Genomic DNA, 27171 nt, shown 5'->3' with positions numbered 1-27171 from the left:
AGAGCAATCCCACCTGGTTCCCTGCTAACAGGGACCCGGGGGCATACTTACCCCTGTAGCTGCTGTACGCGCCGAGGCTTGCGGTCCGCGAGGCGCGCTGCATGCAGCGGCGACGGGGACCCCGGAACGGTGGTTCTGTCAGCCAGGTTCCGGAGGCAAGCTGCAAGCAGCTGCAACCGGTCCCTCAACAGCGCCCTCGTCGCAGGCAGATAGGGACAGGGACTATCTGCCTGTGTAGATCTTAAAAATCCGGAAAAATAAAGAAAAAATTAGAAAAGCCCAAGAGTGAGCTAACAATGCGCCCAGCTCCCGCAGGGCACATGCTAAGACTGCCTAGGAGAGGAAGTAGAAGGGGAGGAGTTAGTCACTGTTAATTTATTCTAAAGTGCCCAAGCTCCCTGTGGTCGCCCTTCTATTCCCCACTGTAACTCTCCAGTGTCACCTAGTGGAGGAAAGAGAAATAATGATGAAGCTGATAAACCTCCCATTCTCGGGTTACATACATGAGGATAAGATTGAATTAAGCACAAAGATGATAACAAGAGCCGGATGCCCCCCGACAGTCACTATACCGACATTGGAATCCCGACTGCTAAATGCCCGATGAGCCACCGAACCTGCACGGGGCTTCTTTGCGCTCGCTCCCTTGTCAGAGTACCGGTAGTCAGTAAATGTTAGGTAAAACCACAATTAGAAGCCAAATTACAGTATAAGTTGGCTGGGGGCGGGGTCTAATGTTGAGTCTGTTCCGCCACACCCCCTGAAAGCGGCCTGCGGTTGCTTCTCCCAGAGAGGATATTGACAAAGAACCAAGCAATCATCTCCCGGCATTATGCTAGCGCAGCTGTAAAACAACAGAAACTGCTCTAAATGCTTCTTAATCTTTTTCTTTTATCTCTGTCCAAGACGATGGATCCCTAGATCATGCACATGACATTCTAGGGCAGTGGTTCCCAACCGTGGTCCTCAAGTACCCCCAACAGTGCACGTTTTCCAGGTCACCCAGCAGGTGCACTCATTATTCAGACACATTTTAAAAGATCCACAGGTGGAGCTAATTATATCACTTGTGATTCTGTGTGGAGACCTGGAAAATGTGCACTGTTGGGGGTACTTGAGGACCAGGGTTGGGAACCACTGTTCTAGGGCAGTCATGTCCAACCTGCGGCCCTCCGGCTGTTGCGAAACTACAAGTCCCATCATGCCTTGCCATAGTTTTGCTATTAGCGAGTGCTAAAACTATGGCAAGGCATGCTGGGATGTGTAGTTTCACAGGAGCTAGAAGGCCGCAGGTTGTACATGCCTGCTCTAGAGCGTAAGCCAGTTTTGGCAGTCACATACAGTAGGTGGGGTCTAATGAACGATACGACCATATTGCTAACACTATCAGTTCTTATACTACTACTCCCAGCATCCGCCGCCATACACTACTTTCCTATATACAGTTTCCCAGAGTGTTTGTGCCACAATAAATATAACAAAAGGCATTGTAACCCCTCCGCATCATTTCAGCCGAGTCGGGTGCGGTCCGAAAGGGCCACCCCGGGGGGGGCGCGGTGCAGTGTCCGCAGGTTGGACGGGGGGGGGGGGGGGGCACAGGCAGCCTGCACTGCTGTCTGCTATACCCTGCAGACAGCAGTAGCAGAGGAGGTGAATGGATGCCTGTGAGCGGCATCCATTCACCTCCCGGACAAGGGGTGGACGGGGGCTGGGGGCAGCCCAGCAGATTACCTTAGTGCTGGGCTTGCCCCCAGCGCAGCATTCCGGGTCCTGGCGGCGGCGATCGGAGATGACATAATCTCCAAGCGGCAGGGGGGATGCGACAGTGGTGTAAAAGGGTGCAAACGCAGGGTCACACCCGGCTTGAAGCAGGGATCAAAAACCCGGATGCGACCTGGCGTTTTTGGTATAAAAGGGGTACTATTAACAAGTCTATGAATCTGATGTAGATCACTTTTCTTTGTGGTTACAACATACTTCCCTCCAATTGAAAACTACAGTCAGGAAAATTACAATAGGATGCGCCAAGCGCCTTTGTAAGGGGCGTGTCACACAGTGCCCAAAGGGCGTGTCTAACTCCACATGGAGCAGTACGGATGGTGTAATGGTTAGCATTACTGCCTCACAGCACTGAGGTAATGGGTTTGATTCCCACCATGGCTCTAACTGTGTGGAGTTTGTATATTCTCCCCATACTTGCGTGGGTTTCCTCCTGGTACTCCAGTTTCCTCCCACAATCCAAAAATATACTTTTAGGTTAATTGGCTTCCAACAAAATTAACCCTGGAATGTGTGTGTGTGTGTGGTAGGGATTAGATTGTAAGCTCCACTGGGGCAGGGACTGATGTGAATGTTCAAGTATTCTCTGTAAAGCGCTGTGAAATATGTGTGCGCTATATAAGAAACTGTTAATAAATAAATAAACCTATGGGCGTGTCTATGCCTAAATGCTTCTTGTGAGATATTTCTATAGAACATTAAGTCTATAGAATTTTTGAAAGGTTTTTTTTTTTTAAAGAATGATTTTTATTTCAAAGCATCATATAGATAGAACCATACATTGCCTGAATAAAAGTATGCAGACTTCCAGCAACAGTACAGAAAACTAAATGTAGAGGGTGATTCAGACCTGCTTGATTGGCTGCAAGTAACTTTTTCGGTACGGTAAAAATTTTTTAAATCAGATGGCCCCTCACGTGCACGACTAAATTTGTTATCTACATCATTTATTGTCCATGTGGAATACATTACATCGGCAAGACCGATTGTGCCATACGGGCAGCCCTTCATTCTGGCTCAGGGGAGCAACCAGTGACCAGGCATTTCGCCAAGGCCAAACATAACATGGCAATGATCAAATATAAGATCATAGACCACGTGCCGGTACACATACGGGGTGACAACCGTTCCAAACAGCTTCTGCAGCTTGAGTCCAAGTGGATTTACAAAATGGACACACTACACCCTAAAGGCCTTAATGACACACTTGGCCTACATAATTTTTTGTAACCATTTTGGTCCACTAACACACAATCATGTCTTCCTTCTTCCTTTTCTCTCCCCCTTGTTAAAGGTACTTGTCATCCCACTGTGTGACACCAGTCCCCCAGCCTTATCGGTGTCCAGGTGACACACCAGGATAACATATAATATACAAGATGCTGGCATTCTGTTGTTGCAATTTCTGGCTTCTGGTGCTATGCGCATACAGTGATGCTGGCTGCATCACCCCACACAGGGCTGTTTTTGCTTATTATAGATACCCAGCAGGGACTCAGTATTTCTCCCTGCATTTAAACCACTCATGCCATAGGGTTTGCACCTCACCCAGCATATGCACTTTGACTTTTGCCCAGTACGGCTCCAATTCGGGGCCGCACGCAGTTATCTTTTTTATACGTATACCCTTTTTAAATGTTCGTTTTTTATTATATATGTCTTCTCATTTTTAGCCACTAGATGTCACTATGTAGTCATAATATGGTCATGTCCACTTGTTTTTTTGCATTTTTTATTCACTTGCATCCTCTGAAGTTTTGTGTATGTATGGATGCCTTTGTTGCTTTATGACTTCTGTAGCACGATACTTGTATTCATGCTAATGTGAGCTGCAATCTCTTTCCCAGCCCACCCACGTCACCGCGGGATGACGACCGTGATGACGCGCGCTCAGCTGGACGCCGCCGAACGTGGTGACGTCACTGCTGTGCGCAGTACTCCGGAAACCGGCCTGTGGATGCTCGTGGGGGACGGCTACAGGGAGGGGGTAAGTTAGCGCCTATTTGTTAACATGTCTTATAAATACCCATGCACTTGCACTTTATTCTGTACTTCACCCTGTCTGCATTTTGTCCTGACGACGGGGGTCCGGCCCCCGAAACGTTGACACCTGTAAGACCACTTATGGAATAAACACGGCCTTTTGATTTCACCAGCATTTGTGAGTCCTCGAGTGCCCATTCATTTCGTCATAGTATTCTGTGGGCAGTTCATTGTGGCTGCCCTCTGCAAGCTGGCACCGGGGCAAGCTACACATCTCAGCTCACTTCAGTCCAGAGTGACGGCCCTTCCGGATTTCTATATATATATATATATATATGGAACAAAGAGTGGGGTACCCTTTCAATGCGCTAGATAAAGTAGATTGGGCAGCACTCTGTCAGTCCCCCCTGTTAGCAGGGGAAGTGGGGAATAGAAGAAAAAAGATAGAAGACGCGCCACTATTTTATGGAGATCCACCACCAGAAGGATCAAGAAAATATATCGATTGGTCACTGTACAACAGTATTTAATACAATTAATTTAAAAAACAAAGTAAAAACATTTTTGCTTGTATGCAGTCAGTTGGTCGAATCGATATAATCAGGAAAAAACTCCCAAGGCGTTTCGTCAAAAAAAATGACTTCCTCAGGGGTAACTTTCTAGGTGGTGGAGAAAGGCCATATTACTAATTTAGTATATACACAATTAAGTAGTTACTTTTTCAATACTGAGAATGTACATACCCTTAGGTAAATGGATAGTGAATGTAAGTTTTCACTCCGGATAGCGGTCTTACTGACAAACTGTACAAAAGTGTGCAAATGGATCCCTTGGAGATCTTAATGCTGATATCCAACCGCCAATGCATCTACCTGGCTACCCCGCTAGTGGGGAGCCAGGGTATACGTATCCCTGCCATGCTTGTGGCTGAAGGAAGTCTGCGAGGCACGCTGCATGCAGTGGCGACCGGATTCTCTGGTACAGTGGTCCCCTTGCAGGCAGGTAGGGCAGGGTGCTACCTGCCTGTCTGACCGCGCTGTACTCTCACAGAACTGAGCCGCGCTGTACTCTCAAAGTACTGAGATGCGCTTTTAGAGCAATCCCACCTGGTTCCCTGCTAACAGGGACCCGGGGGCATACTTACCCCTGTAGCTGCTGTACGCGCCGAGGCTTGCGGTCCGCGAGGCGAGCTGCATGCAGCGGCGACGGGGACCCCGGAACGGTGGTTCTGTCAGCCAGGTTCCGGAGGCAAGCTGCAAGCAGCTGCAACCGGTCCCTCAACAGCGCCCTCGTCGCAGGCAGATTGGGACAGGGACTATCTGCCTGTGTAGATCTTAAAAATCCGGAAAAATAAAGAAAAAATTAGAAAAGCCCAAGAGTGAGCTAACAATGCGCCCAGCTCCCGCAGGGCACATGCTAAGACTGCCTAGGAGAGGAAGTAGAAGGGGAGGAGTTAGTCACTGTTAATTTATTCTAAAGTGCCCAAGCTTCCTGTGGTCGCCCTTCTATTCCCCACTGTAACTCTCCAGTGTCACCTAGTGGAGGAAAGAGAAATAATGATGCAGCTGATAAACCTCCCATTCTCGGGTTACATACATGAGGATAAGATTGAATTAAGCACAAAGATGATAACAAGAGCCGGATGCCCCCCGACAGTCACTATACCGACATTGGAATCCCGACTGCTAAATGCCCGATGAGCCACCGAACCTGCACGGGGCTTCTTTGCGCTCGCTCCCTTGTCAGAGTACCGGTAGTCAGTAAATGTTAGGTAAAACCACAATTAGAAGCCAAATTACAGTATAAGTTGGCTGGGGGCGGGGTCTAATGTTGAGTCTGTTCCGCCACACCCCCTGAAAGCGGCCTGCGGTTGCTTCTCCCAGAGAGGATATTGACAAAGAACCAAGCAATCATCTCCCGGCATTATGCTAGCGCAGCTGTAAAACAACATAAACTGCTCTAAATGCTTCTTAATCTTCTTCTTTTATCTCTGTCCAAGACGATGGATCCCTAGATCATGCACATGACATTCTAGGGCAGTGGTTCCCAACCGTGGTCCTCAAGTACCCCCAACAGTGCACGTTTTCCAGGTCACCCAGCAGGTGCACTCATTATTCAGACACATTTTAAAAGATCCACAGGTGGAGCTAATTATATCACTTGTGATTCTGTGTGGAGACCTGGAAAATGTGCACTGTTGGGGGTACTTGAGGACCAGTTGGGAACCACTGTTCTAGGGCAGTCATGTCCAACCTGCGGCCCTCCGGCTGTTTGCGAAACTACAAGTCCCATCATGCCTTGCCATAGTTTTGCTATTAGCGAGTGCTAAAACTATGGCAAGGCATGCTGGGATGTGTAGTTTCACAGGAGCTAGAAGGCCGCAGGTTGTACATGCCTGCTCTAGAGCGTAAGCCAGTTTTGGCAGTCACATACAGTAGGTGGGGTCTAATGAACGATACGACCATATTGCTAACACTATCAGTTCTTATACTACTACTCCCAGCATCCGCCGCCATACACTACTTTCCTATATACAGTTTCCCAGAGTGTTTGTGCCACAATAAATATAACAAAAGGCATTGTAACCCCTCCGCATCATTTCAGCCGAGTCGGGTGCGGTCCGAAAGGGCCACCCCGGGGGGGGGCGCGGTGCAGTGTCCGCAGGTTGGGGGGGGGGGGTCACAGGCAGACAGCAGTAGCAGAGGAGGTGAATGGATGCCTGTGAGCGGCATCCATTCACCTCCCGGACAAGGGGTGGACGGGGGCTGGGGGCAGCCCAGCAGATTACCTTAGTGCTGGGCTTGCCCCCAGCGCAGCATTCCGGGTCCTGGCGGCGGCGATCGGAGATGACATAATCTCCAAGCGGCAGGGGGGATGCGACAGTGGTGTAAAAGGGTGCAAACGCAGGGTCACACCCGGCTTGAAGCAGGGATCAAAAACCCGGATGCGACCTGGCGTTTTTGGTATAAAAGGGGTACTATTAACAAGTCTATGAATCTGATGTAGATCACTTTTCTTTGTGGTTACAACATACTTCCCTCCAATTGAAAACTACAGTCAGGAAAATTACAGTAGGATGCGCCAAGCGCCTTTGTAAGGGGCGTGTCACACAGTGCCCAAAGGGCGTGTCTAACTCCACATGGAGCAGTACGGATGGTTTAATGGTTAGCATTACTGCCTCACAGCACTGAGGTAATGGGTTCGATTCCCACCATGGCTCTAACTGTGTGGAGTTTGTATATTCTCCCCATACTTGCGTGGGTTTCCTCCTGGTACTCCAGTTTCCTCCCACAATCCAAAAATATACTGGTAGGTTAATTGGCTTCCAACAAAATTAACCCTGGAATGTGTGTGTGTGGTAGGGATTAGATTGTAAGCTCCACTGGGGCAGGGACTGATGTGAATGTTCAAGTATTCTCTGTAAAGCGCTGTGAAATATGTGTGTGCTATATAAGAAACTGTTAATAAATAAATAAACCTATGGGCGTGTCTATGCCTAAATGCTTCTTGTGAGATATTTCTATAGAACATTAAGTCTATAGAATTTTTGAAAGGTTTTTTTTTTTTTAAAGAATGATTTTTATTTCAAAGCATCATATAGATAGAACCATACATTGCCTGAATAAAAGTATGCAGACTTCCAGCAACAGTACAGAAAACTAAATGTAGAGGGTGATTCAGACCTGCTTGATTGGCTGCAAGTAACTTTTTCGGTACATCTTTCTAGTATGGCGTAGGACAGTGGTTCCCAAACTTTTTTTAAATCCCAACACCCAAGAGCAGTGGTTCTCAACCTCGGTCATCAGGACTCCCCAACAGTGTACATTTTCCAGGCCTCCATGCAGGATCACAGGTGAAATACTTTGCTCCACCTGTGATCTTTTAAAATGTGTCAGTGAATAATGAGTGCACCTGCCGGGTGACCTGGAAAACGCAGACTGTTGGGGGGTCCTGAGGACCGAGGTTGGGACCCACAGACCTAGAGAGAGTATCAGAATTTTTTTCACAGCAGCACTAGGCTAAAAGTTTCTTTATTGAAAAATGCCAAAAAAATATATATTTAGTTGATTGTTTATATCGTACTTAAAAGTAATTATGTGGTGAGGCAAGTGATTCACTTCTGTTATCACATATTTTACGATTGGCAGCCACCAGCACTGATTTTGCCTATTATTTTGACCATAATTATAATTACATGACCAGATTAATGTTTTATTCTCAAGACACTGTTATGAATACTCGTAGAGGTTTTCTCAATGCCACAAATCCTTTTCCAGGATGAGCTGAATTAAAACAGTAATAAAACCCACAATAAATATGACTGTTTGTTTTAGAGCAGTATTGGAGTTTAGGGGATTTACTAGTATCAGGGTAGAACAGAAAGCAGTTTATTAACCCCTGGGGTCAGTGTGATACTGACAGGTGTCACAACTGAAGATGTACTGTAACAAGAGACTGTTTAGAATTGGTAACGGTGAGCTGCGGTTATACAGTAGTGAAGAGTTTTCATAAAAGTGTAGAAAGAGGTGTTTATATAAAGAAGGGGCAACATGCATGGGTAGAAATATTTGTGAACTGAACGTAGCAGCTGCCGGGTGAGTTGGCGGGGTACCACAGGTGATTCCCCACCCTAGCAGATGGGGGCCTTAAGAGCTGCAGAGTTATTCAAGTTGGGTCAAAATCTGCGCTAGTCCTCTTGTTGCGAACCACGGTGAAGGCAGATACATCTGACCATATCACCCTCCTTCTGTCATCCGTAGGACACAGAAATTAGTGTTCCTGCCCTTTTTGTGTCTGGGACTTTGCGCCCTTCCGCTGCCCCCCTGGTGCGCTGACACCCCGTTGCAAACTTTCTCATCCGCCCCCCCTGCATGCACTGAAACGCTGATGAGCTCTCTGCTGAAAGCTGTGTGTCTGTTGTTACAGATGTAGCCCGCCACCGTCCCCCATGCTGTTACCACTGCTGAAGTCCTGAGAAGTGAGCGGCATGGCAGCTCTTTAAAGTGACAAATCCCCCCCCCCCCCCGCCACAACGCTAAGCTGCTCTCTGCTAGCAGTAGCTGTCAGCTCTTCCTGCCGGCTAAGCCCTCCCTCCACAGACAGGAGGGCTTGCTGGGGTTGCTTTTCCCATTCTGGGTAACAAGGATATAATACCTCCTGGGCAACGAGCATGAAACCTTCTTGGCAACTAAGCATAAAACCTTTGGCATTGAGTAAGAAACCCCTGGCAATGAGCATGTAGGTAAGAGGCTCTTATGTGCCATCATATGTAGTCGCTGTTAAGGTGTGTGATGGGTATTACAGTGTGGGTCATCATGTGTGATGGGCATTACAGTGTGGATCATCGTGTGTGATGGGCATTACAGTGTGGGTCATCGTGTGTGATGGGCATTACAGTGTGGGTCATCGTGTGTGATGGGCATTACAGTGTGGGTCATCGTGTGTGATGGGCATTACAGTGTGGGTCATCGTGTGTGATGGGCATTACAGTGTGGGTCATCGTGTGCGATGGGCATTACAGTGTGGACCGTCATCATGTGCGATGGGCATTACAGTGTGGGCCACTATCATGTGCGATGGGCATTACAGTGTGGGTCATCATGTGCGATGGGCATTACAGTGGGTGCCATCATGTGTGATAGGCATTACAGTGTGGGTCATCATGTGCGATGGGCATTACAGTGGGGGCCATCATGTGCGATGGGCATTACAGTGTGGGTCATCATGTGTGATGGGCATTACAGTGTGGGCTATCATGTGTGATAGGCATTACAGTGTGGGACATCATGTGCGATAGGCATTACGGTGTGGACAACCATAATGTGTGATGGGCATTACAGTGTGGGCCATCATGTGCGATAGGCATTACGGTGGGGGCCATCATGTGTGATGGGCATTACAGTGTGGGCCATCATGTGTGATGGATATTACAGTGTGGGCCATCATATGTGATGGGCATTACAGTGTGGGCCATCATATGTGATGGGCATTACAGTGGGGGCCATCATGTGTGATGGGCATTACAGTGTGGGCCATCATGTGTGATGGGCATTACGGTGTGGGCCATCATGTGTGATGGGCATTACGGTGTGGGCCATCATGTGTGATGGGCATTACAGTGAGGGCCATCATGTGTGATGGGCATTACAGTGGGGGCCACCATGTGTGATGGACATTACAGTGTGGGCCATCATGTGTGATGGGCATTACGGTGGGGGCCACCATGTGTGATGGACATTACAGTGTGGGCCACCATGTGTGATGGGCATTACGGTGGGGGCCACCATTGTGTGTGATGGGGCCAAACAAACATATAGGTACTTGTTTCCTAGCACGGCCACACCGATTTAGATCGGGGTGGTCGTGTCGGAAAAATCGGGTCGATCGCATCACATGCGATTTGGTCGCATGCGATGCGATCGACGCGACCGACCGATTTTGGATCCGATTTTTTACCCGATTTTTTTCATTGAATCCAATGTAAATTGGGTCCCTGGGACCCAATTTTACATTGGATTAAATGAAAAAAATTCCCAACCCCCCCAAATGTAAGCGCGTAAACTCCAGCCCACGATAGACGACAACCCGAAGCGTGGCGAGCGCAGCGAGCCCGCGAGGGGCGGCGGTGCGCGTCCTACGACCTTTTCATTCCCCTACTATCCACGTCGGCGTGGAGTTGAGAATAGAATAGTGTGGCGAGGGGACGCGGATACCTTCACAGGTAAACGCGTCCCTTCGCGGACTTCACAGGTGTCCGCGTCGCCACGGACACCTGTGAAGGTCGCGAAGGGACGCGTATAACTGTGAAGGTATCCGCGTCCCCTCGCGGGGCTCGCTGCGCTCGCCACGCTTCGGGCTCGGTGGCTCGCTGCGCTCGCCACACTATTCTATTCTCAACTCCACGCCGACGTGGATAGTAGGGGAATGAAAAGGTCGGAGGACGCGCACCGCCGCCCCTCGCGGGCTCGCTGCGCTCGCCACGCTTCGGGTTGGCGTCTATCGTGGGGTGACGACGGGGACATCTATAATGTGAAATGGGTCATATTGGCCCATTTCACATTTTTTCACAATTTTTCACCATTTCAATGTTAAAAAATATTTTAACATTGAAGCCTATGCAAAAATCGGGGGCATCGCGTCGCATCGCGTCGGGACCAATGTTAATGGTCCCGACCGACGCGATGCCCCCGATATTTTAACTTTCCCGACAAGATTTCAATGTTAAAATATTTTTTAACATTGAAGCCTATGGAAATATCGGGGGCATCGCGTCGGTCGCGTCGGGACCAATGTTAATGGTCCCGACCGACGCGATGCCCCCGATATTGTATCCTAGCCGGCAAAATGGACCTGATTTCAAAAGAAATCGGGTCCATCGGGGGTAATCGTGTCCCTTAATTAAGGGACACGATTACTCCAGATTGTGGCCGTGCTAGGAAACAAGTACCAACATATCAAATAAAAGAGATGCTCCGAACAATGGGCGTTTCCGCCACACTCACATCCCCCAACGAGGCTCAGTGCCATCTTCCCGGCCTTGGGTTCTCCAGAGAATTGCATCCCACAGAATTCGGTGCGACTGCGGCTCTGCGCCATTATATTGGATGGAAGCCTGCGCTTTGCATGCTCCGCTGCGCACTCTGCTGTAATTGTTTTTTTTTTTTTTCTACTGGACTCCTGTGCATACTGTGACTACTGGCCATACTCCACTGTGACTGCTGGCCATACCCCACTGTGTATACATTACTGTGACTGCTGCTCGTAACCCCATTGTGTATACATTACTGTGACTGCTGGCTTTAACCCCACTGTGTATGCGATACTGTAACTGCTGGCCATACCCCTCTGTGTATACGTTACTGTGACTGATGGCTTTAACCCTACTGTGTATACGATGCTGTAACTGCTGGCTATACCCCTCTGTGTATATGTTACTGTGACTGCTGGCCATACCCCACCTGCCACCTGTCGACCCAACGGTGTCGACCTAATGACTGTCGACCTAAGTGGTGTCGACAATACGACCATATCCCGTAAAGTGGCTGCTGGCAATACCCCACTAGTGTTCACACTCTGATTTTTTTAGGGCAGGGCGCTGACCATCAGGCAGAGCACTTTTTCAATCGAAAGAGCACATTTTATACTAGAAATTTACATCAGAAACAGCAAAAATTATAAGAATGATGCCCATTACACATTGTCATATTCTGCTATGGCCATTACATATTCTGTCGCAATGAAAACACATTATACCACACACCGTAATACCCATTACACATTATACCGCACACACCATAATGCCCATTACACATTATACCACACACCATAATGCCCATTACACATTATACCACACACCGTAATACCCATTACACATTAAAACAAAATACCATAATGCCCATTACACATTATGCCACACACCCTACTACCCATTACACATTGTCATACTGATCTATGTCCATTACATATTCTGTAATAATGACAACTACACGTTATATCACACAACAAAATACCCATTACACATTATACCACACACCATAATGCCCATTACACATTATACCACACACCGTAATACCCATTACACATTGTCATGCTGTGCTATGTCCATTCCATTTTCTGTCATAATGACAGCTACACATTATGGCATACACTGTAATACCTCTTATACATTATACCACACACCCTAATACCCATTACACATTGTCATACTGAGCTATGTCCATTACATATTATGACCTAATGACATCACACATTATGGCACACACTGTAATGACTCTTACACATTACACCACACACCATAATGCCTCTTACACATTATGGCATATACTGTAATGCCTCTTATACATTATACCACACAATGTAATACCCATTACACATTATACCATGCACCACAATGGCCATTACACATTATACCACACACCGTAATACCCATTACACATGATGGCACACACCGAAAGTTCTCAGCGGCACGTCAACGAGGTGGGGGGCAGCGCAAGGGCGCAGAGTGCCACACACAAAAAGGGAAGGGAGCATTTTGAGGTTTTAAAAACGGGCAGGGTGCAGCACCCTGTAACAGAAGCTTAGAAGGAACACTTGTGATATTATGCTGGGTACACATTGGGTAGCTGGAAATGGGGAACGTGCATCATTATTATAGAACAATGTTTATTCATAATCTTTCTGTGGCTGATATACCAGACATAGCCAAGCGATGTTCATAAAACATTCAGTGATTTGACTCTTTCCTTTATGGTGAAATGCCATTGGTAATCAAGATGTATATCCAATACAGATCAATCCCTGTATTTAATGTGTCCATTATGTGCTTGGTTGCATTACAGAGGAACATATTAGGCCCATGAGTACGTTACCTCAGGGCATAAATATCCCATTTTTCTTTTGTTAGGATGTTGAGCTACCACATTAGTCAGCCTTACTAATATAGTTATATACTCATGTGTTTGTGTATGTCTCCTGGATAGGGAGCTGAACAGTATGGGCATCTGGTACCGAATGGGAAGGGTTCCAAGAGCCCCAGAATCTCCGCAGCCCTCAACACCTTCCTCCCCATCTGCTGTGGTGACGTCGGCATCTGCTCCAAACCTCCCGAGGTAGGTACTTGTGTAGACGTTTTGTTTGAGCCAAGTGTTAAGGCCCATACACACTTGAAGATTTTCATTTCAAAAGACTTTGCCAAAATCTCTGAAAGATATATTTGTCACCAAAGTAGTGCGTACACACTGAGCTATTTTCCCCAAAGAGCAAGAGATTTTCAGGAGGTGAAAGACTTTGCTGAAAATCTTTCATATAAAAGGCTATTTACATAATGGGCAGGGTTTGTATTCCAAGGGTGGGAGCAGGGGCCATTTTATTCAGTGCATTTCTGTTCTAGGGGCCTGATTCAGAACTGATCGCTGGGCTGTGTATATTCGGAGCCCAGCAAACAGGTAAACGCTACCTGACTCTGCTCCGACTGGGCAAAATCCCGCCCATGTGCACAACTACCATTTAATTTGCCACCGTGCACGTAGGGAGAAATCCATTCACCTTCCCCAGCAATGTATACATTACCGCCACAACAAAATATACATTGGGGGGCAGTGGCGGTGGTAACATATACATTGTTGACCTGCGCCAGCAGTGTATACATTAACGCCATAAAAATATACATTGATGGCCAGTGGCAGTGGTCTCATATACATTGCTGGTCTGCTCCAGCAGTGTTTACATTAATAACTATTATCACTATACATTAGTGCGCAGCAGTGCCTAAAGTGGAAAAATTTGCTTCCCTGACTCTTCCCCCCCCCCCCCCCAATTATGTCACAGCCACACTGTCAGGAAAAGAATAATGTGGCCACATAATACCACCCCTGATTCAAATGATGCCCCACAGTGCAAAACAACCCAACACCTAATAAAAACTGAACATTTTGTGCCAAAAATTTTAGGGCATGGCTTTATGGGTCAGGGACACAGAAATGCACACAGTAATGCAAATTACACATTATGCCACACACCGTAATGTCCATTATACTATATGCCAAACACGGTAATGCCCATTTCACAATATGCCAAACATGGTAATGCCCATTTTTTATTATGCCACATAAGTGCCGCTTACATACATGCTCATTGCCAGGTATTACATTCTCAGTGCCAGGGGTAACATGCCCAGTGCCAGAGGTGTGCACTGTGTGGGAAAGGAGACAGCAGGGCAGAGCGGTGGGAAACCCGGATGTCTCAGAACATCCGTGGTGCGGCTATTTCAAATGACTTGCGAGCCAATCGGTGCTCGCGGCCCGGCAGCTCCTCATTTGTTGCCGTCCCGCGAGCTCTGATTGGCTCACGAGCCGTGAGTTGGCACATAATTTTAAAATAGCTACGCCACGGACGGATGGACCTTCTCTGAGACATCCTGATTTCCCACCGCTCTGCCCGGCTGTCAGCTGTTTAGCGATGCGGACGGAGGCGGAACCATTCCACCTCCAAAATAAAACTGATGGAACGCAGTTCCGCCCAGTTCCTGCTCCCTTTAACCCTGGTGGGCAGTGGTGCCCATAATATATACATTGCTGGCCTGTGTCAACAATGTATATATTACTGGCTTGTAAGTAACATTGGTGGGCAGTGATGCCACTAAAATATACATTGCTGGCATGTGCCAGCAATGTATATATTACTGGCTAATTCATAATTATTTGTGGGCAGCAAGCAAATTAATAATCATTGGTGCCCAGTGGTGCCAATAATATATACATTGCTGGCCTGTGCCAGCAATGTATATATTACTGGCGTATAAGTAACATTACATTGGTGGCAAGTGGTGCTAGCAATATATACATTGCTGGCATGTGCCAGCAATGTATATATTACTGCCTTAAAAATGTAACATTGGTGCCCAGTGGTGCTAGCAATATATACATTGCTGGCTTATGCCAGCAATGTATATATTACTGCCTTAAAAATTTAACATTGGTGCCCAGTGGTTCCAGCAATATATACATTGCTGGCATATGCCAGCAATGTATATATTACTGCTTTAAACATAAAACATTGGTGGCCAGCAGTGCCCCCTGCTCTCAGTGCTCTGTGTTAAGCATAGCAGGGGGGGGCGTGGCCAGCAGAGTGTGTTGCCGGGTGAGGGAGAAGTGCTCCGTGGTGAGCACTGAGCAGGAGGGCGGGACAAGCAGACAGGCAGGGACTCGGAGCAGGATGCATGGAGCCGGCGCAGCAGCACTTGGACAGGGTGAGTATTATGACAGGCGGGGGCGGGGGGCGGCGCGGCGGTCCGCCGGGCTGAAAGTGGTTAATCTTTCAGCCCGGCAGGCGTACACACATGGCGATGATGGATGAAAAACCATCCATCATCGCCACATCTGCTGGTAAAACCAGCAGATGAACCACTTTCCTAGCGATGATGCGGGAGCGCGCATCATCGCTAGTCGGCAATCTCCGGGGCATACAAACTGCTGTTTTGAGCGATTTTCAGCTGAAAATCGTCAAGTGTGTATGGGCCTTCACTATTCGCCCAAATGTCAAATGCAATAAAGATACGTTACTGTCCTCCTTATACTACACACTTGCCGGTCCTTTCTCACAGAACCACGGGCTGCTAAGAGGCCCAGATATCACTGGGAAGGGACAGCGAATGCGGGACTGTAATATTACCAGGTCTTTATTACTCTACAGAGAATGCTTCATTCATTAGGACAGGCATGTCCAAACTATGGCCCTCCAGCTGTTGTGAAACTACACATCCCAGCATGCCTTGCAATAGTTTAACATTCCCTAAAAGCAAAACTGAGGCAAGGCATGATGGGACTTGTAGTTTCACAACAGCTGGAGGGCCATAGTTTGGACATGCTTGCATTAGGACCTAATGCTTGTGTTGATCCTATGACCCATACCCGTCTTATGCTGGGCATACACTATGCAATGTCTGTCAGACCAGCAGATATACGCTATGAGATAGTAGTGAATGGCCACATGATCCGGGTTCCTTCCCTGTAGAGGGAACATTTCCCCATGCCTCCCCTGTGACAGAACAGGTGAAAGGATGGGCGCTCAGTTTGGAATGTTGGAAAATGTCTCTTGCCCGACAGGCCGATCATCGCTTATTGGTTGCAGCTACCCAATGCACTCATTGGCCGGATCCACTGATAATCAGCCAGTCAGGACAATGATTGCATAATGTATTTATATGTATTACAGGAACTTTTCTTGTATGAAGTAAAGGGACGCTGTTTGTAACCATATGTTCTTGTAATCACATTACACTCTTGTTACAGTACATGTTTGTTACAGCCTTGACCCATGTTGGATGAAGTGTGTAAACTCTTACAATCATGGGACACACTGTCTGTATTATGGATGTTTCTGAGTAGTGCCTGGGTGCACCATGCGATGCCCGGAACTGCTCCGTACTGTGGATGCGTCTGCCGGCTTCTTCCTTCATAGTAGCTTTCAGATGGAAACTGATTCAGACGTATCTTCTGTATCCAGCATGAAGTGGGTCCGAGCCCAGATACTAATGATGACTGCAGTGGGCGGGACAGGCTTTCACGTGTGGATTGTTAATGTACACAGGAGACTCCCGCATTACCATATGGAATTCAGCAATGGCGCGCATGAGTCAGATTTACACCCTCTCCCGGTGACAATATACATATTATTCAGTTATTTAATAGACCAAATTTTCAATTGTTTTTTTTTTCTCATTTACCCACATTCCAATGTCCATGGGGGAAGCCTTGTTATCTGTGCAGAACAATCAATAACATATTCTGAATATTCGCTTACTGATTTGTGATGACCCGTCACCGTGGCAGCACCTGACCGTAGCCTGGTGACTTACCTGGGTATCCAGTAAGTGAGGTCAGATATCTGTAATGTGCTAAATCAGGGAATAAATAGTATGGTGACAGCAGGTACAGTCCGATATATAGGACCTAATCTGTCCATGAGTCGGTCCGCTCAGTATAGCTGTAAGAACAGTACATGCTGAGCAGCTTTATGTGACTGCTACAGTAAGTACAGCACATGCTGAGCAGCTTTATGTGACTGCTACAGTAAGTACAGTACATGCTGAGAAGCTTTATGTGACTGCTACAGTAAGTACAGTACATGCTGAGCAGCTTTATGTGACTGCTACAGTAAGTACAGCACATGCTGAGCAGCTTTATGTGACTTCTACAGTAAGTACAGTACATGCTGTCAGCTTTATGTGACGGCTACAGTAAGTACAGTACATGCTGTCAGCTTTATGTGACGGCTACAGTAAGTACAACACATGCTGAGCAGCTTTATGTGACTGCTACAGTAAGTACAGCACATGCTGAGCAGCTTTATGTGACTTCTACAGTAAGTACAGTACATGCTGTCAGCTTTATGTGACGGCTACAGTAAGTACAGTACATGCTGTCAGCTTTATGTGACGGCTACAGTAAGTACAACACATGCTGAACAGCTTTATGTGACTGCTACAGTAAGTACAGCACATGCTGAGCAGCTTTATGTGACTGCTACAGTAAGTACAGTACATGCTGAGAAGCTTTATGTGACTGCTACAGTAAGTACAGCACATGCTGAGCAGCTTTATGTGACTGCTACAGTAAGTACAACACATGCTGAGCAGCTTTATGTGACTGCTACAGTAAGTACAGCACATGCTGAGCAGCTTTATGTGACTTCTACAGTAAGTACAGTACATGCTGTCAGCTTTATGTGACGGCTACAGTAAGTACAGTACATGCTGAGCAGCTTTATGTGACTGCTACAGTAAGTACAACACATGCTGAGCAGCTTTATGTGACTGCTACAGTAAGTACAGCACATGCTGAGCAGCTTTATGTGACTGCTACAGTAAGTACAACACATGCTGAGCAGCTTTATGTGACTGCTACAGTAAGTACAGCACATGCTGAGCAGCTTTATGTGACTTCTACAGTAAGTACAGTATATGCTCTCAGCTTTATGTGACGGCTACAGTAAGTACAGTACATGCTGAGCAGATTTGTGTGACTGCTACAGTAAGTACAGCACATGCTGAGCAGCTTTATGTGACTGCTACAGTAAGTACAGTACTTGCTGAATAGCTTTATGTGACTGCTACAGTAAGTACAGTACATGCTGAGCAGATTTACGTGACTGCTACAGTAAGTACAGCACATGCTGAGCAGATTTATGTGACGGCTACAGTAAGTACAGCACATGCTGAGCAGCTTTATGTGACTGCTATAGTAAGTACAGGACATGCTGAGCAGCTTTATGTGACTGCTACAGTAAGTACAGCACATGCTGAGCAGCTTTATGTGACGGCTACAGTAAGTACGGTACATGCTGAAAAGCTTTATGTGACGGCTACAGTAAGTACGGTACATGCTGAGAAGCTTTATTTGACTGCTACAGTAAGTACAGTACATGCTGAGCAGATTTATGTGACTGCTACAGTATGTAATGCATATGCTGAGCAGATTTATGTGATTGCTACAGTAAGTACAGCACATGCTGAGCAGCTTTATGTGACTGCTACAGTAAGTACAGTACATGCTGAGCAGCTTTATGTGACTGCTATGAGGCATGGAAGTAAAGCTACTAGACTATAACACAAGTCAGTATATAGCTGTATACGCACTGGATGATGTCTGTACCCAGCGGCATCCTCCGAGATGGGACCCGGTGGGGTGCTGGCATCGGCTAGTGCATACACACTTTTGTTAATGCCAGCCGCAACGAGCGACGGTGGGGGTGCAGGCTCCATGTTACATTGCTGACAAGTTGTGTGAGTGCACATCATCAGCATTGTGCGTACACACTAGACCAGGGGTAGCCAACTTCAGTCCTCAATAGCTACCAACAATTCACATTTTTCAGAGCACCTAGCTTGTGCACAGGTGCACGCATTACTCAATGACACATTTTAAAAGATCCATAGGTGGAGCTAATTACTTCATTTGTGATTCTATGAGGAAACCTGGAAAACACGCACTGTTGGTAGCTCTCGAGGACTGGAGTTGGCTACCCCTGCATTAGACTAGATCAGGCATTCCCAATCACGGTCCTCAAGGCACATCAACAGTGCAGGTTTTAGTGATATCCAGGCTTCAGCACAGATGGTTTAATCAGAATCCCTCAGATGTGCTCAAGCCTGGATATCTACAAAACCTGCACTGTTGGTGTGCCTTGAGGACTGTGATTGGGAATGCCTGGACTAGATTTTGGTTCTGTTTTTCCGATCCATCGGTTCCTGCTAAAGTATTTAAAATGTCACCTGATGCTATATATGTCACCTGATACTATATATGTCACCTGATGCTACTTATGTCACCTGATGCTATATATGTCACCTGATGCTATATATGTCACCTGATACTATATATGTCACCTGATGCCACTTATGTCACCTGATGCTATATATGTCACCTGATGCTATATATGTCACCTGATGCTATATATGTCACCTGATGATAACATATTGGTGAGATTTAATAGGATGAGAGATTCAAAAAGTGAGAGATTTGGTAAGAAATCTCCAGGTTTTTTTAAAGCGGCAATCATTTACACTGCAAAACCAGTTTGATTTTGCCGTGTAAATGATTGCCACTTTAGAAAACTGGAGATTTCTTACCAAATCTCTCACTTTTTGAATCTCTCATCCTATTAAATCTCACCCATTGTATTAACTTCCAAAAATGAAGAGGATTTCCCAGATATTAGGGGATTCTAGCAATAAAACATTAGTATGGGCTGGATGGTGTAATATTATTAATGAAACTTCCTGTCGGCAGATGTGAGATTGAGTGTGACCTCACACATTAACCATATTTGCTAGTGGATAAAATCTAACTTATCTAAAATAACGACATGGACAACAGTAATGCCATTAAAATCAGTCAACCTTTTTATTTTGTAACATTTTAAATAACTATGGTGGCAGACAGAAAGAACGGTCAGTTTACCAGTGACATAAGCCAATTGGCCAGTACACCACAATAGGCCAACTAGACAGTCAGTGGCCCTGACCCCCAGTAGGGTAGGTCACACTAGATCAGTGTATTAGAAAGAGGGGTGCCGGATGACTGCCCGGCAATCGGGATCCTGACGGTAAGTGTACCAACATAGGAATTGCGACTGCCGGTGCTCTGACATGGGGGATCCCAACTGACAGGGTCTATTCTCCCTTGTGGGGTCCATGACCCCCATAGAGGGAGAATAGAACCTGTGGCGAGCCACCGAGCCTGCAAGGGGCTTCTTTGCGCTCACCCCCTTGTCAGAGCACTAACTGGCAGTCGGGATTCCGATGTCGGTAAACTGACTGTCATGATCCCGATTGTTGGACAGTCATACCACACCCTGAAAAGAGAGCGCTCCTCCATAAAGCAGCGCATTAGCCACTGGACTGACGTTATTTCCCGCCACAGAGAGGTTGACCAACCCCAACAGGCAAGAAAAAAGAAAAAAAAAGTTTGGGCTAGGGTGGGTGGGGAATCCAGGCTAAAAGAGTCAGCCCCTAGCTAGCCTACAATCAAAATGTCCACATCTCCAGAACTATCGAAATAACAACCTGACTAATGCCAAGGGAGTAAGGGGGTGGGATGACTTGGCCCGAGGTGAAAACCTGAAAAACCTGAAAAAACTGCACGGAGAACACGAGCCAATAGTGTCACCGTGTATTCAGGAGAAAACAGGGAAAATCCCTCGGGACCCTCACCGCTAACGGTGACGAGTGGCAAATGCTCCCAAGTCTTGTCTATTCGTGATGTGGTGTAGAAAGTGGGGAAGCAGATCGTTGAAGGAGCCGCCCTGCCGATCAAGCAGGATTACACTATAAAAACTAGTGCATGGAGCAGCTGACTGGTCGACACAGGTGGCCCCAACCCCAAACCGCTAGCCCACCCCCACACCACCTGACGAATAGACCTATATACAATGATAGGCATTGCACCTCCTGCTGCGTTACTGATCGGAACGGCATCCTGGGCTGCAGTATCCGATCTCCTGTGACAACTTTGTCCAGCTCCGACCCAGTTGGGTCATGCAAGCCGACCATGGAATCTGCTCCGATCAGGTCTGAAAATCTCAGTCCTCCGAAGTAGATCCTGGCCCCATCTTTCACAAACAACCTCCATCCCCATGCCATCCCCAAGCAGCATCAGACTATCAATCACTGACTGTCTGATGCCATAGTTCAACCAATGTTGTGGACACATACTGTACATGGGCAGTATGGGTCCAACACATGCGCAGGGTACCAAATATCAGTACTTTACTGAATGTGCCACTACAGCTTTGGATTATGATTCGGGCCCAATATGCTAATTTAGTATTTGAGTTTCTGTGCCATCGGCCGCAGGAGTGTTGGAGAAGTGTAAAAGAGACAAATACCAACATGACTAATACCAAGTGAGGGGGGGGGGGGAGGGGGTGAGATGACTTGGCCCGAGGTAAAAACCTGAAAAACCTGATAAACCTGCACGGAGAACACGAGCCAATAGTGTCACCGTGTATTCAGGCAAAAACAGGACAAAATCCCTCGGGACCCTCACCGCTAACAGTGACGAGTGGCAAAATGCTCTCAAGTCGTGTCAGCCCTAGGCCGCATGAGTGTGGGTGGGGTGTAGTAAAAATAATTACCAACCTGACTAATACCAAGTGAGGGGGGAGGAGGGGGTGAGACGACTTGGCCCGAGGTAAAAACCTGAAATTCCTGATAAACCTGCACGGAGAACACAAGCCAATATTGTCACCGTGTATTCAGGAGATAACAGGGAAAATCTCTCGGGACCCTCACCGCTAACGGTGACGAGTGGCAAAATGCTCCCAAGTTGTGTCAGCCCTAGCCCGCAGGAGTGTGGGTGGTGTGTAATAGAGGCAGCTGAAAGCTGATGGGATGGGATAGAGCGGTTGTGATGGTGCGGAAAGCAGAAAAGAGTGTAAAGAAAAGAGGAGCGAGAAGCAAACCCAAAATGGCCACAGGAGTGTGTGTGGAGTGTAGTAAAACCAAATACTAACATGACTAATGCTAAGTGAGGGGTAGGAGGGGGTGAGACGACTTGGCCCGAGGTAAAAACCTGAAATTCCTGATAAACCTGCACGGAGAACACGAGCCAATAGTGTCACCGTGTATTCAGGAGATAACAGGGAAAATCCCTCGGGACCCTCACCGCTAACGGTGACGAGTGGCAAAATGCTCCCAAGTCGTGTCAGCCCTGTAAAGAAAAGAGAGAGAAGAAAACCCAAAATGGGATAACACCTGTGAGGAGAGAGATAGAAGGAATTACCACGATGTACGGTGGAGAAGATCTTCATGTTCTCGGTGTATTCAGGAGATACGACACAGGACCGGCCACCGAGTGGACTGTCTGCAGCACACAGGACAGCTGGGATTTGAGTCCGCCCACACGTAGATGCAGCTCGGATGAAATCTGTGGCCACAGGGCAGAACTGACACCCGCTCTCCATTTTGGAACTCCATAATACAGATCACGCAGAATTGCGGCTCTTCATCCTCAGCAATAGTGCACGATGGAAATGCGCTGATCTCCAAATCCCAGGGTGCGACATTCTCCCTGGTGAGACGTATCTGCAGGTATTCGAGGTTACGACTGTCGCTGTCTACCTCCATGGCCAGGATATGCTGTCCGTTGACCTCTACAATCATGGCTGGTTGGTTAAGCTCACCGATGAACACCATTTCAGACGACAGGAAGTCTTGCGCGTTGATCTCAACAAAGATGGTCGACTCTGGAATCTGCTCGTGCATCTCCAACATCCTGTCATTGAAATACTCCCTCTCGAGCTCGTCTACGAGGTCTGCGTAATTCTGATGATGTTCAGCTGGAGGATCAGAGGCTCGATGAAGTTCCCTGGGACCAGGGATAAAAATGGGTGAACGGCTTCGGGCTCTGTTCTCCCTTTCAGATGTTTCGTCACTGGTTTCCTGACGAGATCTTCTTTGGCGCTCGGAGCGCAGCCTCTCCACAAAAACGGTCTGCGTAGAATCGTCTGAAAAGATATACCTTTATATTGTAGCTATAATTACTAGATAATTATTAAATAACTATTATTAATAAATAACATGTTCAAAGCAATTGCTGATCAGCAAATTGAGTTACAGCAATCACATTCTGAATATAATACTTTATTGTGTCAACAATACACTACAACAATGCACTGTCAACAAAAAATGACACACAAGTACCTGCACAAACATATCCCATTTCATTGTTTATCATTCAGCATATTAACAGCAGTTGGAAAAAAAACTGTTTAGCATGCGCTTTGTACGTACCGGGATACTGCGGAACCGTTTTTTCGATGGCAGAATATCAACAACCTCATAATTATGATTTGTCAGTGATGAGAGGCAGAATATCAGGGTTATATTTCAAGTGAGTTTTTGTAATACCCCTTTCACACCAGCCTAATTTCCCGGGTAGCGCTGGTTTGTTAGGTTCCCGGGTCAAACTCCTGGGAAAATTTGCCAGGATTTCAACCAAGCAGGGTTGTTCACGGGTTCAACCCAAGGTCCTGGCCGTTTTGAATGGGGTAGGGATTACTAACCCTGGTTACTGGTCCATGGTGCAGATGGTCAGGCTGGGGATCCACACAGGCGGCGGGCGCAGATGACAGGACAGGAGGTGGATGAAGATGATGCAGCTCTCCGGTGCCCTTACTCCCGCCGGAGAGCTGCGTCATCTGCACCTGCTGTCTGACCTGTGTGGATCACCGGCCTGCACCGAGGACCAGCAACCCAGGGTGAGTACTATTCACCGGCCTCCGCCACCATCCCAGCTACCCCTGCCTTCTGACGGCCTCCTCTCTGCCTCCTTCCCACACCAGAAAACGCAGAGACTTTTCTGGTGTGAAAGGGGCCAACCGGGGCATGATCCCTGGGCCGAATTCCTGGGTGGTTCCCTGCATTTTCTGGTGTGAAAGGGGTATTATCGTTTGTTAGAAAGATAACATTACAGAGCAATAATAGCCAGTGCCTACCAGATATAGTATGTGTGGATGGGGGTGGCATGGGTATTATTCGTGCCTCTAACTGGAAATCCTTATTTCTAGAGTTATTTTTGTGAGGTTTTTTTTTTTTTTATATTTGTCTATTTGCTATTTTGGCAACTAGATGAATACCTAGTGTCTAAACTAGAACTTGAAATCGCCAATAATCCACTACATCAGTATATGTATACAGAATTTATATGTACATTTTATTAAAGGTAAGCATTCAAATCAATTTAACATGACAAATGTTATTATTATTTTTGTTTAAGAATAAGATGGTGGGGACCTCAAAAATGTGTGTTTCTTTGGGCCTCTAAGAACCTCTGAAAGAGCCTGATAGTACCAGACCAGAACCCAGTGATTACCATACAGAACCACCATAAGTGTACCATGGAGTCGGCCTGTGTCACATGGGTCAGTGATTAATAATGCACCATGTCCACTTGAACCTGATTTACCAATCCCAACCACTTTGTGGTCAGGATCTGCGATCTGTGATCCCTAAACCCTTATAAGAGGGCTACCCTGACAGTCTATACCAGTGACGGCTAACCTTGACATTCCAGCTGTTGTTGAACTACACATCCCAGCATGCCCTGCATCAGTTTTAGCATAGCCAATTGGTAAAACTAGCAGGGCATGCTGGGATGTGTAGTCCAACAAAGCTGGAGTGTCAAAGTCAGCCCTCACTGGGCTATACCGCTCTAGCAAGAGCCGCAGCCTGACTGTTACCTGGAGCGTGCTGCCTTAACGGATTGTAGTGTTTGTGCTCTATTGTGCGATCTGACCACTATATGAATAATATGTGTAACTAGGTAGCAGAGTATTGCCGGTTATATCTTGCTGAAACGTCTGGCAATGATTACTGATACACAGATGACTTAAACAATATGGGCGGTTCAGGAGGCAATGGCACCTTTTTAAGAGCTCAGCTCAAACATGATTGAACTCGGGCATGACCACTAATGGACAAGAGTAAAGGTGCATACACACTGAAAGATTTGAAGCAAGATGTGGACAATCCCGATCTCAATAGGAACAGCCTATTCAAATCGTTCCTTGCACCAGCCGATCATTAGGATTGGTCTATGATATTCCTAGCATGCAGGAAGATCATAGGCCAATTTTTTGTGAAGTGTTTCAAATCGTTTCGTGTGTACGCACGTTGAACGATTTGAAACCATCTGAAACCATGTTGGATCATTTCCAACATCGTTTCCAACATCGTTTCGTGTGTTTGCACCTTTTAGAATAAGCTATTCATATCTGTAAGTGGATACAATACAGTGGTATAATAAATTAGAATCTCTCCCGGAGCAGTGGTCATGCTAAACGAAATAATAAAGTTTTGAAAAATGATATGGCTGCTGTATCAGCCCGTTACTGGGATGTGGTCATTTGGTCTACAGCATGTTCGACATCATTAGGTCGACATGGGTCTAGGTCGACATAGAAAAAGGGGTACTTGTGTATTATAGCGGCGCCCCCGATGTACATCGTACGATGAACGCATCGCATCGCATGCCATGTACTGGATTTTGACCCCCTATACGATGAAAAATTGTATAAGCACCCTAAAGGGTGCTTTTGAGCACCCTAATGGTGCGTGGCGAGCGGACGCGGATACCTTCACAGGTAAACGCGTCCCTTCGTGGGCTTCACAGGTATCCGCGTCCCCTCGCGGGGCTCGCTGCGCTCGCCACACTATTCTATTCTCAACTCCACGCCGAGGTGGATAGTGGGGGTATGAAAAGGTCGTAGGATGCGTACCGCCGCCCCTCGCGGGCTCGCTGCGCTCGCCACGCTTCGGGTTTACGTTTATAGTGGGGGGGTGGCGTGGGGGTGCATTTAAAATTGTAAGCACCCATTAGGGTGCTTATACAATGTTTAATCGCATCGCATCGTATGGCATTGTATGCCATGTACAATGGCATACAATTTGAAAATTGTATGCCATCGCACACTATTGAAGCAAATCGCGTCGCATCGCATACCATCGTATGCGTTATGGTATGCGATGCGATGGGCGCCGCCAAAATACACAAGTACCGAAAAAGGTTGACATGGTTCTAGGGCGAAAGGTCAGTAGTTGGACAGATGCGGTGCACTTTAAACTGTGTCCATGTCGACTGTGTTGATATTCAGGTAAAAAAAAAACAGTGAAAAACTCCATGTCGACCTTTTGACTGTCGACCTAGACCTTGTCTAACTAATCACCTGTCGAACTAATGACCTTTCGACCTAGAATCATGTCGACCTTTTCCCATGTTGACCTAATGGTGTCGACCATCATGCTGTAGACCAAATGATCCCAACCTCCCATTACTATAGCCAAACGGATTACAAAAAAGGGTACTTGTTTCCTAGCACGGCGCCACGATTTTCAATCGTATGGCATCTTATGCATTCTATCGCATCGCATGCCATATAGCCGCATGCGATGCGATTTTAAATTGTATAAGCACCCTAATGGTTGCTTACAATGTTAATTGCACCCCCATGCCACACCCACTATCAACGCCAACCCGAAGCGTGGCGAGCGGCGGCGGTACGCGTCCTCCGACCTTTTCATACCCCCAGTATCCACGTCGGCGTGGAGTTGATTTTATATAGTGTGGCGAGCGCAGCGAGCCACTGAGCCCGAAGCGTATTACTTTACTTGTATTGCGCTCGCCATGCTTTGGGATGGCATTGATAGTGGGGTTGGCATTGATAGTGGGGGTGCTTTTAACATTGTAAGCACCCATTACGGTGCTTATACAATTAATAATCTTATAGGGGGCCATTTAACATTGAAAGCACCCATTAGGGTGCTTATACAATTTAAAATCGTATCCCATGCCATTGTATGCCATATACAATGGTATACGATTTTAAATTGTATAACATCGGGTGCCATCGCGT

General features: G+C 46.9%; 2 long non-coding RNA genes across 3 annotated transcripts in view; both read left to right on the top strand.

The window, feature by feature from the left end:
- LOC146052830 (uncharacterized) overlaps positions 1-27171 on the top strand; it is a 258656-nt gene that overhangs the window by 10704 nt on the left and 220781 nt on the right. The window lies entirely within an intron of this gene.
- LOC146052829 (uncharacterized) overlaps positions 3631-27171 on the top strand; it is a 34116-nt gene continuing 10575 nt past the window's right edge. Inside the window, exons 1-2 of the long non-coding RNA XR_014467683.1 lie at positions 3631-3766; positions 13242-13370. This is a non-coding gene — a long non-coding RNA (uncharacterized LOC146052829). The remainder of the gene's footprint in view (positions 3767-13241; positions 13371-27171) is intronic.

This window comes from Crinia signifera, unplaced genomic scaffold, assembly GCF_055691185.1.
Source record: "Crinia signifera unplaced genomic scaffold, ASM5569118v1 HAP2_SCAFFOLD_126, whole genome shotgun sequence".
NCBI classification, from domain to species: domain Eukaryota; kingdom Metazoa; phylum Chordata; class Amphibia; order Anura; family Myobatrachidae; genus Crinia; species Crinia signifera.
This window is presented reverse-complemented; position numbering and strand designations above follow the sequence as displayed.